This window comes from Malus sylvestris, chromosome 4 (genome assembly GCF_916048215.2).
Source record: "Malus sylvestris chromosome 4, drMalSylv7.2, whole genome shotgun sequence".
NCBI lineage: Eukaryota > Viridiplantae > Streptophyta > Magnoliopsida > Rosales > Rosaceae > Malus > Malus sylvestris.
The window spans coordinates 2455925-2470882 of NC_062263.1; the positions used below are offsets into that span (position 1 = coordinate 2455925).

General features: G+C 33.2%; 1 pseudogene; it reads left to right on the forward strand.

Annotated features, from left to right (window-relative positions):
* Positions 1 to 12981: 12981 nt before the first annotated feature.
* On the forward strand, positions 12982 to 14958 carry LOC126619677 (uncharacterized; annotated as a pseudogene).

A 14958-nucleotide genomic window follows, 5' to 3' on the forward strand; every position in this document is an offset into this window, starting at 1 on the left:
TGGTCATCCAAAAATGGGGTCATGGCTTCTATTATTGGAATTAGTAGCTATGACTGATGAATTAAATAATGTAGTGGCATTGCTCACAGAATTGCTGTGCGACACGCATGAAAAATTGCTATGTAAAGGACATCCCTTAACTTGATGTGCATAACCACCTTATATGAATGGTGGTCATTCGATTTCAAAATTCTCGCTTTTAATGAATATTTGTAGTGTCACTTATTATTGTTGTCTGGTGGTATTTATATTCACTTACAAGTAAGAGATTTAAAGTTGAAATATCATAACTGGCGAATTCAATAATAGACTGCTCAGCTAAACTCATCTTTTTTTAGTGTAAATATAGTGATATCCTCAAAGCAAAAACTTGTATCGAACCAAATTAATGACTCACATAATTATTTGCACGTTGAACATGTGATGTTTATTTTATTTGACCAAGTAGTGGAGTGGACTTACCTCCGAGGTCATGCAACCACAGCTTTCCATATATGTGCAGTCTATCAAAAAGTTATATGACCTAATAATTTGTATGCTGTGGTATGTTTATTTTATTTTCCCATCTAGAAGAACAGTTGTACTAGGAAATAAATCTACAATTTATTTTTCGATACAAGTTATATTTTACTTTAAATTAATTTAAAGTTTGGGGATGAAAATTCAAATTTCGGCTGGTGCTCACGTTGGGGGTGGGTCAACATCTAAGTTCAAATAGAATTGTGATTTATTTTTCTTTTCTTGGAAGACTTCCATTTGTACAAAGGTTAGGATTTTATTTTTTATTATAAAATAGATTAAAAATGTTTTCTTCTTACTCAACAAAGATTGTATCTCAATAAATTCATGCCTCAACAGAGACAATAATGTGTAACAATTTTTAGGCTCTATATTTTAACAGCACAAGCGGGAGCTCATTTACTCTACCCAATGTAGTTAAACTTACGTTTGCATAAACAAGGGATTCCTTATCTATAGAGATGTACAATTAAGAAAGTTGATTAAAATATATATGCATGTCAAAACCCTCTAACGAATAATTTTTTTCAAACTTTATCAACCCACTCAACATGAACAATACTTAGCTACTCAAAGACGAGTAGGAACTCCTACTTAAAATTCCTCAAAATTGTTTGTTGCCAATTTATAGAACTTCGTGTTTATAATCAGAACCATTCATATTATAAATCACCCTATAAAGATTACCTCTGCAAAAAATCAATTAAAATTAAGGTCGTTTAGTCATCAAACTATTTTAAAACAAATGAACGGTATTTGTAAAAGCATTACGAACCGTCTATGTATTTGCCACAATAAATTGCCTAAACGACCTTAATTTAAATTTATTTTTGTAGAGATGATCTTTACATTGTGATTCATAGTATGAACGGTTGTGATCATAAGTACAAAACTCTATGTTTAAAATACTAAGAGTTTTGAGTAGGAATTCATATTCATCTTTAAGTAGTCAAGTATTGTTCACTAAGCACTTCATCATCAACTTTGTGACCCTAGGAGTACGTGGCCCACCTATCATGGATTAATTCTAACAAATATAATGAAATACTCCAACCATCCATTAGGGAAAAAGGATATTCTCCGGGATTCATTCCACCAAATCCACTAATTCGGACCCTTGAAATTTGATCCAACGACTAAAGTTATCATAAATTGGATCAAATTTCAAGGGCCCGAATTAGTGGATTTGGTGGAAGGGAGAGAGGATCCCTTTCCTCCATTAGGGACAATGATTTGTCATTTGTCAACCTCATATAGTGTAAAAGATAATGCAAATTAGTTTATTACAGTATAGTTTAATGGTATTTTTCTATATTTTAAAGGGAAAACTTGATATAAGTCCAATTTTTTTAGCCAATAGTAGGAATAGTCCAATTTATTAAAATAAGTCAAATTCCTTAAATTTAATTATTTTATTATCAATAATTATCTATTCAATGATAAGATTTATTATAAAAATCAAATTTCTTCCTAATTATCTCTTTGATTATTTCTTTTTATTTTTACTTTTTGTTATTTCTTGTTCTTCCTCCTGCTTTAAACCCCATTTATAGATTTTATTTTTAATTTTTATAATTAACCTGTATCACAGGTTAATATTTTTATATATCCATATGACAGATTGTTTTTTATAATCAATGTGTCACAAATTAATGTGTCGTGCTTGTAGGTATATTATATTTTTTCCTACCTTTTAGTCAGGTTTCATATCTCGCTTACAGGTATAATATATATTCATATATTTGTTACTTGAGTTAAGGTAGAATGTTTTTACGTTAGTATATTAGTTTTTTTTTTTTTTGTTGTAAGATATTAATTAGATTTTTTGGAGTTGAAAAATGCATAATATTAGAAGAATTTAATTGATTTTTAATATTTAAAAAACATATATAATGAGTATAAAAGAAATAAAAACATGTAATTAGATAGTTGGACTAACTCCTAAAAACCATCTATGTTTTTGGACCTAGATCTAAAAGCCCCTATTTTAAATATGAGGTTTATGTTCGATTCTTCAAAATGACAAGCTTAGTATTATAATCTAGTGGTATTTTTCTTCACTTGTAAGTGTATGTCAGGTCATAGGTTTCAACTCCCTTGAATTTGATACCAAAATATGGTTGACTCATCATATGACTTATCCAAAATTTCAACCCGCAATGTCCTTGTATATGAAAAACTTGTCTCTACTTATAAGTGAGTAGTCTTACATTCAACTTTGTAGATCTAGTGAGTTTAACATCAAATTATTTTGATTGATGCATTGTGTAACTTGGCCAAATTTTCCATTCCTTAATGTTTAATACAATGACCTACTTCGATTAGATTTGAGCTAATTGCCTAAAAAAAGATTTTGGGTTTGGATGTTTTACTATGGTATAATTGCCACTCAGCACAAGTCATCCATACAAGGATCATCCAATAAAATTCTTGGTCATCAAAAAAGGGGGTCATGGTTTTGGACTATAGATCTTCTATTTTCACATTGGAATTAGTAGCTATGACTGAGGAATTAAATCATGCAAATTTGGATCCGTTCAATTGAATACATTGCTGATTATGTACTGGCATTTCTCACAGAATTGCTGTGTGACACCCAAGAAAAATTGCTATATGTGCACGACCACCTTACATGAATGGTTGTTATTCGAATTCAAAATTCTTGTTTTTAAAGAATGCTTGTATCATCTCTCAATTTTATGGTCTGGTGGTATTCCTCTTCACAAGATTTGAGCTAATTGGTAACGAAATTTCGTGGATGACCAATTCAATACCAAATTAGGCTGCCTATTATGTGACTTAGCCGAACTCATCTCTTTCTCTTAATGTAAATATATTGTTGTACAAAAAAAAAAGAGGGTAAATTACATAGTAGCCCCTCAGGTTTGAGCTCTATTTCAATCTCATACAACATCTTTAAAACATTTCACTTTCATACCTCAAGTACTATTTTATTTCAATTTCATACAACCGTTAGATTTTCCATCAATGGATCTGTTAAATGCTGACGTGGCTGCCACATATATGACACGTGGCTGCCAAATGTCTGCCACGTGGCAAATAAAATAATTTTTTAATTAAAAAAAAAAAAAACATATTTGCCACTTCTTTTTTTTTTTCTCTCTTTCTTCTTCTTCTCTCTCTTTCTAAAAAAAACATATTTGTCACTTTTTTTTTTTCTCTTTCTTCTTCTTCTTCTCTCTCTTTCTTCTTCTTCTGGGTTCGAACTTTTTTTTTTTTTTTCTTCTTCTTCTTCTTCTTCTCCCTCCTCCTCCTCTTTCTTCTTCTTCCTCCTTCTTCTGGGTTCGGTCCCTTTTTTTTTTTTCTTCTCTTTCTTCTTCTTCTCTTTCTCTTTCTTCTTCTTCTTCTTCTTCTTCTTCTTCTTCTTTTTCTCTTTCTCTTTCTTCTTCTTCTGGGTTCGGACCTTTTTTTTTTTTCTTCTTCTTCTTCTTCTTCTTCTCCCTCCTCCTCTTTCTTCTTCTCTTCTTCTCTTCTTCTTCTGGGTTCGGTCCTTTTTTTTTCTTTTCTCTTTCTTCTTCTTCTCTTTCTCTTTCTTCTTCTTCTTCTCTTTCTTCTTCTTCTTCTCTTTCTTTTTCTTCTTCTTCTGGGTTCGGACCTTATTTTATTTTTTTTTCTTCTTCTCCCTCCTCCTCCTCTTTCTTCTTCTCTTCTTCTTCTTCCTCCTTTTTCTGGGTTCGGTCCCTTTTTTTTTTTTTTTCTTCTTCTTCTTCTTCTTCTTCCTCCTCCTCCTCCTCCTCCTCCTCCTCCTCTTTCTTCTTCTTCCTCCTTCTTCTGGGTTCGGACCCCTTTCTTTTTTCTTTTTTTTTTTCTTCTTCTTCTTCTTCTTTCTCCTCCCTCCTCTTTCTTCTTCTTCTTCTCTTTCTCTTTCTTCTTCTTCTGGGTTCGGACCTTTTTTTTTCTTCCAATTTCAGGTTTTTAAAAAAAAATTAAAAAATTATTTTATTTGCCACGTGGCAGACATTTGGCAGCCACGTGTCATATATGTGGCAGCCACGTCAGCATTTAACAGATCCATGGATGGAAAATCTAACGGTTGTATGAAATTGAAATAAAATAGTACTTGAGGTATGAAAGTGAAATGTTTTAAAGATGTTGTATGAGATTGCAATAGAGCTCAAACCTGAGGGGCTACTATGTAATTTACCCAAAAAAAAATACTTGTATTGAACCAAATTAATGGCTCACATAATTATTTCAACGTTGAACATGTAATGTTTATTTTATTTGACCAACAATGGAGTGGACTTATCTTCGATATCATGCACCACAGTCTTCCATATATATGTAGTCTACCAAAAAATTATATGACCTAGTAATTTGTACGGTGTGACGTTTATTTTATTTTCCCTTCTAGAATAACAGCTGTGCTAGGAAATAAATGCAAACATTTTTTTTTATACAAGTTATATTTTATTTTATAATTGTTTTTTATTAGCACCTCATGTATTGTTTTTTAGGAAAACTAATGAAAAAGACTTGAAAACTTTGAGTTTTAACGATAAAGACAAAATAAAAGGTAAATTGAATAGTACCAGGATTGACTTTTTAGTGTAAAAATATGGTTTTTCGTTAAAGTGAACAGTACCGGGAGCTTTTCGTTAAAGTTCTCTTCGTTTTTTTTATACAAGTTATATTTTATTGTATAATTTTTTTTTATTAGCACCTCATGTATTGTGAAAGGAGCTGTATTAAAATTTATTATTAAATGAAGTATATACCATATGAAATGACTATTTAGACCCATCAAGTTTTAACAATGAAAATAAAGATAATGAATGCACTCCATATCACTTTCAACGTGTAACCCAAATATCATGAAAGCAAATTGTTGTTGTGCAGGAAGTGGATTTGCAGTGAAATACCAGCAGTGGATTTATAGGAAATCAATTTTAGGTGACGGAAGCCGAAGAATTCTTAAACTAGAATATATTATTTTCATTAATTATTTTTAGCGGGTATTGTTCTAGTCCCTCCTCCCCCTCTTCCCGCACTTGTTTTACTTTTCCTTTTTTCTTCATATTATAAATAAAATCTAGTAGATGTGGGATGGCCCAGGAGGGTTGGTGCCTCGTACATCGCTGTTGATGAAGAGCTAATCTTACTTAATCCATCTCTACAAAAATTATAAAAACAAAAAACAAAAAAAAGGCATGACCCAAGTTATTTTTCAAGCTCTCAAAGGCACTATCAGTGTCTCATCGTCTATTCTATAACAAAACTCTAACCAATAAAAATACAAACATGTTGGTGAGAAAATGTTATTTTTGATGAATAGAACATAAAATTGACATTTCAGAAGGCTTCCTTCACCTATCAATAGTAAGTATATACTTGCTTTTGCTTTCCAATGGTTGGAGAAGAGGCTGTTTAGGTTATGTCATGGAAGCTTCATGGGGAGGTTTTCTTTCTTTTCTCTTATTGAGAGAAAAACATCTAAGGATGGGTTAATGGTGCAAAAGGAAGTACCGTCACCATCTAATTTGAAATCAAGAGACGAATATGGTATACAAAAGGATGATGTGGGTGTGGGGTGTGAGGATACTATGAGAAAGAACGTGGGTTATTTAAGATAAATTTTAATTGAAAAAATATATGTGGGTGTAATCAACAATATTTGGGCCGTGAATAAAACAACCCTTGATTTTAAACTAATTTAAAGTTCGGGATGGAAATTCAAAATTAGGTGCGTGCACATGTTGGAGTGAGTCAACATCCAACATGCGCACTTAGTACGGTCTAGTGGGATTCTTCTTTCTTGGTAAGTGAGATGTCTAAGTTTGATTCTCGTCAAAGAGGAATTTGAACCACATAATAGCCGACCCTCACACCTTTAGTGTAGATAATATCGTTTATTAAAAAAAGAACATCCAAAACCAAATAGGATTGTGTTTTATTTTCCTTTTCTTGAAAGATTTACTTTTGTACGTACATCGGTAAGATTTTCTTTTCTATTGTATATAAATTAAAAATGTTTTCTCCTTATTACTCAACAAGGATTGTATCTCTGTAAGTATATGCCTTCACAAAGAAAAGAATGCATAACAGAAAATTCCCCATAAGCTCTAGGCACTATATTTTAACATAGTATCTATATTTTTAACAGCACAAACGAGAACATGCATGTGTGCTTTAGCCAATATAGTTACATTCACGTTTACATATGTTACAATTAGGAGTTAGTAGAACATAAACAAGGGATTCCTTATCTATAGAGGTGTACAATTAAGAAAATTGATTACTGTAAACTTTATATTGCTAAAACAAAAATTAAGCACAAATTAAGTGGGTTGTCAACACTCCCCAGAACCATCGATCTGAATGGACTAGAATTTTAAACAAACAACTTCAAAACGGTGCATGGAGAGGTCAGTGGAGAAACCAACAAATTGATCCGGTTATATGCTGAACGAGAAAAAAAATCAAACCTCGCCATTCAAAAGAAAGAGTAAGAAAGAGTAGGAAAGAGTAGGAAAGAGTGAACTTTTCAAAGTTTTGAGACCCAATTGTGAGACCCAGAAGAATGCACGCACTCTCCATATGTTATGGTAATCGGCCTCAACATGCTTTGAGGGAGCATAAAACACCGAATTGAAATCCATGATGGTGGTACTAATTATAATGTTGCCACAAAGTAACAAGGTAGAAGTAGGACTGTAGGAGTAACTTCCAACCCATTAAGTAAATGAGAAATCCAAGTGTCAACACACAACTGAGCAAGAGAATGATACTTAGCCTCATAAGAACAGCGAGAAAAGAATCGGTTGTTTTTTAGCACCCCAAGTTATATGGTTGAGACCAAGAAACATACAAAATAAATAGTCAATTGATGAGTGTTGGAACAACCAGTCGATTAGCATAGGAGAAATCAAAATATGATGGAGACCAACAAATAGCGAAATATAGGCATAAAAACAACCAAATTTGAAGAATGAGGAGCACTTAATAACTGAAAAGAAAAAATTATAATGCAACACTCTGGTTGTATAAGGAAATTTAAGATTATTAAGGAATTTTAAAATGATGGAAATTGGAATGATGGAATTTTGTTTTATGGAATTTGTGAATTTTTTTATTTGGTTAACTTAAAAGAACAATGAAATTTGAATATGGAATTTGTTTTTTAAAACTCTTACTCATAGAAATTTGCAAATGACACCTATTTACATGAAATTTAAACTTGGGAATTGGTAGTCCCAATTTCCAAGCTTTTTTTTACACGTGGAAATTCTAAATTTCTATATGTTTATGAATCCAAACAAGGGAATTAGTGCATGACAATTTAAAAATTCTACTTTTGCCAAAATTTTAAGTTCATTTCCCTCATCCAAACATAGTGTAAAAGAAATGTCGACTTTAACGAAGGTGTGACAGTGAAGAAAGCCAACAAGCTATCTATACTCCATGACATCATAAATGTAACTCTCCCTCAAAGAGGACAGTTAATTGGAGGTATGAAAAGCAAGCGTTTTTAGTTGGCTAATTTTCTAGAGTGTATACAATACAAGTTTGTAATGGTTCGCCTTAATTTCCATATAGTCCTTATTAGTTTCTTATGCACTCATTTAGGGAATGACTCTTCAAGTGACTGAATTATTTTAGGCGTGTGAGATCAATTCATTTAGTTATTGACTTACTGTAGGAGTGTTTGACCTAGTTAATTAAGGATATTTTTTAGAGAAAAATCTGTTTTGATTTGGCCTAGGAAACTCAAATAACAAGGTCTGCATGTTTCGTTAAACACCTTTTGCATAACCCTAATATTCAATATTGCATCTGTGAGACAAAGGAGAGGTTTAACATATGTTAGGTTTTGAGAGCAACTGGGTGAATGTCTTCTAAACTTAGCATTCATTCACACATCATCATCTCTTCGTGAAAAAGCTGCTTTCCCTCGCACTCGTGCAAATCTTTGTGTTTCGTAGTTTTGCTTTCGAACTGCTACTTGTGTTGTTTGTTCTTACTATTTTACAGTAGGATTGAAACTACTATCTGCACTGGGTCTCGATCCACCAAATTAGCAATTTCACGGTACGTACTAGAAAACTACCTGGCTTGCAATCTGACATAACGTGGAGAAATTATTAGGTGGTACCGTAGCACCAGCTGGGTGGTGGTACTTATCCATTAGAAATTGGACACGTATACAATTAAAACAAAGAGGCTTCTGCCGTTAAAGCCCCAGTTACATACAAAAGACGGTGTTAAATTTTTCTGGCAATGGTCAAGACTGAAGAGGCATGACGATCGCTAAGTCCTCCATTCTTTATATCTGCAATCGGTGTTCATCAATATATAATTTTAACAGAAGATCATTGCGACAGACATGGCCACCGCCACAATCGATTTCAATTTTGTGAGCACCGCTTGAAGATGGGAGAAATCTAAACATAGCTAGCTAATTGAAGATGGTGGCGGAGGGAGTTACTGGAAGCCAACCCATCGCTTGAAAATCTGGGTGCTCCGTGCTTCTTGTAATTATCCATTGATATAATTGACGAAATCAATTTCTAATTTTTTGCTCTTTTGTTTTGGTTCGGTATTAGAGCCTTTAGGGCTCCATTAACTTTTCTTGATCTACTTTCCTAATTAACCAAACAGCTTCCGTTGCAACACTACTCCATCGTTCTTGATCCTCTTCAATACCAGGGCAGTGGCGGCGCAACCAATTCAACCCAAAACCCTGATTTAGCCTCTGGAGTCTGGTCCTTCTTTGTAATCGCGTGTTTGCTTGAATCCGGTAGGGGGATTTGGGCGTTAACGGCAGAAGTTGATTTGTTTTAACCTCTGATTCATAATACCAGAAGACAAGCTAAAGATATAATCCTGATACACTAAAACCAAGCTCAAACAGCTTGCTCAATACCATAAATAGCTAAAGATAATAACATCAGTTGATGGAGAAGTCAACCAAATTGTGCAATCGACAACTTTAACTAAGGTGAATCGAATCAACAAATCCTTGAGGTTGAGACACAAAAACAGCAGTAGTGCCACATATCCAAGAAGAAAACCATTCTTCACAGTTAGTTGACGAAGAGGTCAACCAAAGGAAATAATAATGGGCTTGACTCCAAAGCCTAACTGAAAGTCTTGTTAAATCAATTTCGAGAGATGCTGATAAAATCTCGTATGCCATCATTGAAAAAAAAAATTGCGTTATCTGGGCTCCTCAAGACTTCCTCCCTCAATTCACTTAGTGGTTGATTCATAAAATTTCATGTTTAATCATTCATATTATAAATCTGTATATAAAAATTATCAATGTAAAAACTTAATCAAAACTAAGGTCATTTTAGAAATAAATAGACGATTCTCGATGTTTTTACAAAATCCGTCCATCTATTTTAAAATAGTTCAATGACTAAACTATCTCATATTTTATTTATTTTTTGCACATGTGATCCTTACAAATTACTTTCTAATATGAACGATTCTGATCATAATCATAAAGTTTCGTCGATCAAACACGTAGTAAATTGAGGAAGAAATCCTTCCCATTCGTTGAGGAGTCAAGTTAATAGATAATTAGTTAGGTATTCACTAGTTTAATTTCTATTTATTAAGGAATGACATTACTAAATATTGGTCAGACAAGGGAAGCTCTCTTAATTAAGACCCGTTGTATCACAAAAAATGTAATATTACGGAGGTCAATTTTTTAGACCAAATTTTATAAGCCATATGACATGATTGTTAATGATTATATTTACTTAAGTATTGATTAACATCTTATATAGTTTACAATTTCAATTTTAAAATTTGATCTACTTAATACTACTTGTCATGAAAATAAGAGAAATTGATAACTGTGTCATACCCCTGTACAAGCATGATGAAATCAACTTGACTTTAGAGTTTGAGTGACCACAGGTCCATCCACACCCAAAGCCAAGGGTTCTCCTATCATTGCATTTTTGCACGATATGGTAATGCTAAGGAGATTAAATATATAGACTAAATTTTATAAACTAAATGATATGAAAGTTGATGATTAGATTATTACTTAAGTGTTGATTAACGTACTTATTTTTTATTAGTGACATGTCATTTAGTTTGCAAATTTAGGGCTCGTTTGGAAGTTATTTTAAAATGACTGAAATCGCTTTTGATAGTGTCTTTTTGAAACCAAATATTAGTAAAAGTGTAAGTGAATCCTGAAAAGATACGTGAAGTGCTTCTTGAAAGAAACACATAACTGGTGCTTCCTACAAGAAGCACATAACTAGTGCTTTCAGAACCCAAAAACACTTTCACCAAAACCCCTTCAATTATTTTAAAAGCATTTCTAAACGTGCTCTTAGTCTACAAATTTAGTCTAACTAGCATACTCAAAAAATTAGTCTACCTAACATTCATGAAAATAAGAGAGACTAATAACCGTGTCACGCCCCTGTACACCCAAGATGAAATCAACTTGACTTTAGAGTTTGAGTGACCACAAGTTCATCCACACCTAAAGCCAAAGGTTCTCCCATCGTTGCATTTTTGCACAATACGGTAATGCTAAGAAGATTAAATATGTAGACTAAATTTTATAAACTAAATGACATGAAAGTTGATGATTGGATTATTACTTATGTGTTGATTAACATGCTTATTTTTTATTAGTGACACATCATTTAGTTTGCAAATTTAGGGCTCATTTGGAAGTTCTTTTAAAATGACTGAAATCGCTTTTGATAGTGCCTTTTTGAAACTAATTCTTGGTAAAAGTGCAAGTGAATCCTAAAAAAGTACTTGAAATACTTCTTGAAAGAAGCACATAACTGGTGCTTCTTACAAGAAACACATAACTAGTGTTTCTTGCAAGAAGCACTTTAAAGTGTATTTGGAACCCAAAAACACTTTCACTAAAGCCCCTTCAATTATTTTAAAAGTATTTTTAAACGAGCTCTTAGTCTACAAATTTAGTCTAACTAGCATTACCCAAAAAATTAGTTTACCAAACATTCATGAAAATAAGAGAGACTAATAATCGTGTCACGCCCATGTACACCCAAGATGTAATCAACTTGACTTTAGAGTTTGAGTGACCATAGGTCCATCCACACCTAAAGCCAAAGGTTCTCCCATCATAGCATTTTTGCACAATACAGTAATGCTAAGGAAATTAAATATGTAGACAAAAATTTATAAACTAAATAGCATGAAAGTTGCTGATTAGATTATTACTTAAGTGTTGATCTTTTTTTTTTTATTGGTGACACATCTTTTAGCAAATTTAGGGCTCAATTGGAAATGCTTTTAAAATAACTGAAATCGTTTTTCATGAGAGTGTTTTTTGAACCAATTCTTATTAAAAGTGCAAGTGAATCATGAAAAAGTACTTGAACTGCTTCTTGTAAAAAGCACATAACTGGTGCTTCTTGCAAGAAGCACTTTAAGTACTTTGGAACCCAAAAACACTTTCACAAAAAACCCTTCAATTATTTTCAATATATTTTTAAACGAGCTCTTAGTCTACAAATTTAGTCTAACTAATATTACTAAAAAAATTAGTCTACCTAGCATTCATAACAATAAGAGAGACTGATAATCGCGTCACACCCCTGTACACACAGGATGAAATTGACTTTAGAGTTTGAGTGACCACACCATCCACACTCAAAGCCAAGGGTTCTCCCATCATTGCATTTTTGCACGATACAGTAATGCTAAGGAGATTAAATATATAGTCTAAATTTTATAAACTAAATAACATGAAAGTTGATGATTAAATTATTACTTAAGTGTTGATTAACGTGCTTATTTTTTATTAGTAACACATCATTTAGTTCACAAATTTAGGACTTTTTTGGAAGTGTTTTTAAAATGACTGAAATCACTTTTGAAGAGAGTTTTTTTAACCAATTCTTAGTAAAAGTGCAAGTGAATCTTGAAAAAGTACTTGAAGTGTTTTCTGCAAGAAGCACATAACTGGTGCTTCCTGCAAGAAGCACATAACTGGTGCTTCCTGCAATAAACACATAATTGGTACTTTATGCTAGAAACACATAACTGGTGCTTTCTGCAAGAAGCACATAACTAGTGCTTCTTGCAAAAAGCACTTTAAGTGCTTTTGAAACCTAGAAACACTTTCACAAAAAACCCATTCAATTATTTTAAAAACATTTGTAAACGGGCTTTTAGTCTACAAATTTAATTTAACTAATATTACTCAAAAGATTAGTCTACGTAACATTATTCATCATGAAAATAAGAGAGACTGATAATCGTGTCGCACCATTGCACACGCATGATATCAACTTGATGTTAGTGTTTGAGTGATCGCGAGTCCATCCACATCCGAAGCCAAAGGATCTCCCATCATTCCATTTTTGCACGATACGGTTTTTCAAAAATGTCCATCGGGGATATTCCTTACCAACAACATTTAGTCCCTCCAAATCCCTACCAGCAAACCGGCGCGTGCCTGTCAAATCAAAATCAAAATCCCCCAGGATGGAACCGGCAAAATCCGGTAGCCAGTCTTATAAGGTCCTGTTTGTGATGAAAATAGACCAGCCACCTCCACAGGAGAGTTTGAGACTGACTGTGAGCCTGTGAAAGTTTGAGGGTTTGGTGATTATTCTGCGGTTGGAGATATGGCTGGAGTTGGAGTTGGAGTTGCAGAAGGAGAAGCTGTTACCCTGCAGGAGCTGAAGAAGAAAATGGCTGAGTTTTCAAGGGAGAGAGACTGGGAACATTTTCATAGCCCTAGAAATCTGCTTTTGGCTCTGGTAATTTGTACAACTTCAAGACCCTAACATCAGTTCAGTACCCATTTGTGAAATCTTAGTAAAACTTGCTTACAGCCGTTGTTTCTGCTTCTATGATTGTTTGTCCACGTACCCATTATCTATTATTCTCTTATTTTTTATTGAGTAAAGTTAGGGAGATTAAATTTATAGACAAAATTTTGTAAACTAAATGACATCGAAGTTGATGATTCAATTATTACTTAAGCGTTGATAAATTTACTCATTCCTGTTAGTGACATATCATTTAATTTGCAAATTTTGTTTGCAAACTTATTCTCCCTAGCATTATCCATTTTTATTATTATTTTTTAATCTAAAATGGTCTCTGACATTGCATAATGATAATGAAACCATGATTTTGTCCACTGTAAATTATTTTGGTCATTCCGTGAAAAAAATCTTATTAAATTGTCAGGTGAATGACCTTTGACCGCCTTTTAAGAGTATTTTTGTTGAACATTTTTATTATTGTTATTGATTTTTACTTTGGGTGGGATTTTTTGTTTGATTCTTGACATAGATACAAAAATCTCTCTTTTCTTGGTAATATTTGACATGAGTACTCTGCGTTTGTTTGAGTTTGAAAATATAATACTGAATTAATCAATGAAATACTAAGATCTAGTTTCTGTTCTCCAACTATACAGGAAATGATATGGATGGCAAATGTAGAAACTTTCAATTATCTTCTTGGATTTATAATTCTGGGTTTTGGTTGTTGAGTTTATATTTTCTCAGATGTTTGGTTCCCATCAATGAATTGTAAGTGCAGAAAATGGAAGAACCAAAAGGGAAAAAGAAGAAAGAAGACATGTGTACAACTGATTGAATAGCTTGTCTATCACTGTTTGTGTTTTATCATTGTTCTTTTTCATATGTGAACTCAACCACGAAAAGGGAAGAAGACCCCAAATAGAGTTGGATCAAAAGGTTATAGTAAATATAAAGATAAATGTACTGGTTATCCAATATTAATTTTAGAACTCCAAGTATGCATCTTGGTAAATGAGTGCCTATATTTGAGAGAAACTTTCCTACACCTCGGTACATCACTGTGCATTGAGACAATAACGAGATGCCTTGTGGGACATTTAAAATACACGGCATTCTATTATTCATTCAAGATTAGACTGTGATCCAGGTGTCGATAAGTCAATCTCTGTCTATAGATTCTACACACAATTAAAGACCCTACTTTGATGTGATTACTCATGAGATTCTAAGCATTATAACTTGGTCAGAGATCCCCTATTTTCCTTTCCCAATTTGGTGTATAATTTGCATTCAGGTGGGAGCAGTGGGAGAGCTATCAGAGATATTTCAGTGGAAAGGAGAGGTTCCAAGAGGACTGCCATACTGGAAAGAGGAAGAGAAGCAACACCTGGGGGAAGAGCTCTCAGATGTGTTGCTCTACCTGGTTAGGCTCTCTGACGTTTGTGGCATTGATCTTGGTAAAGCCGCACCACGAAAACTGGAGCTCAATGCCATCAAATACCAAATCTAGCTTTGCAAGGGCTCCTCCAAAAAGTACACGCAGCTCAATGCAGAAGATAATACTACTATGTGTTGCAGTGATCATGGCGTGTCAGGCACCAAAAACAGTAGTTGCGAACGGCGATATGTACAAATAGAGTCGGTTACAATTTTTTTAACAAAACTAGAGCTAGGAGATGCTTAA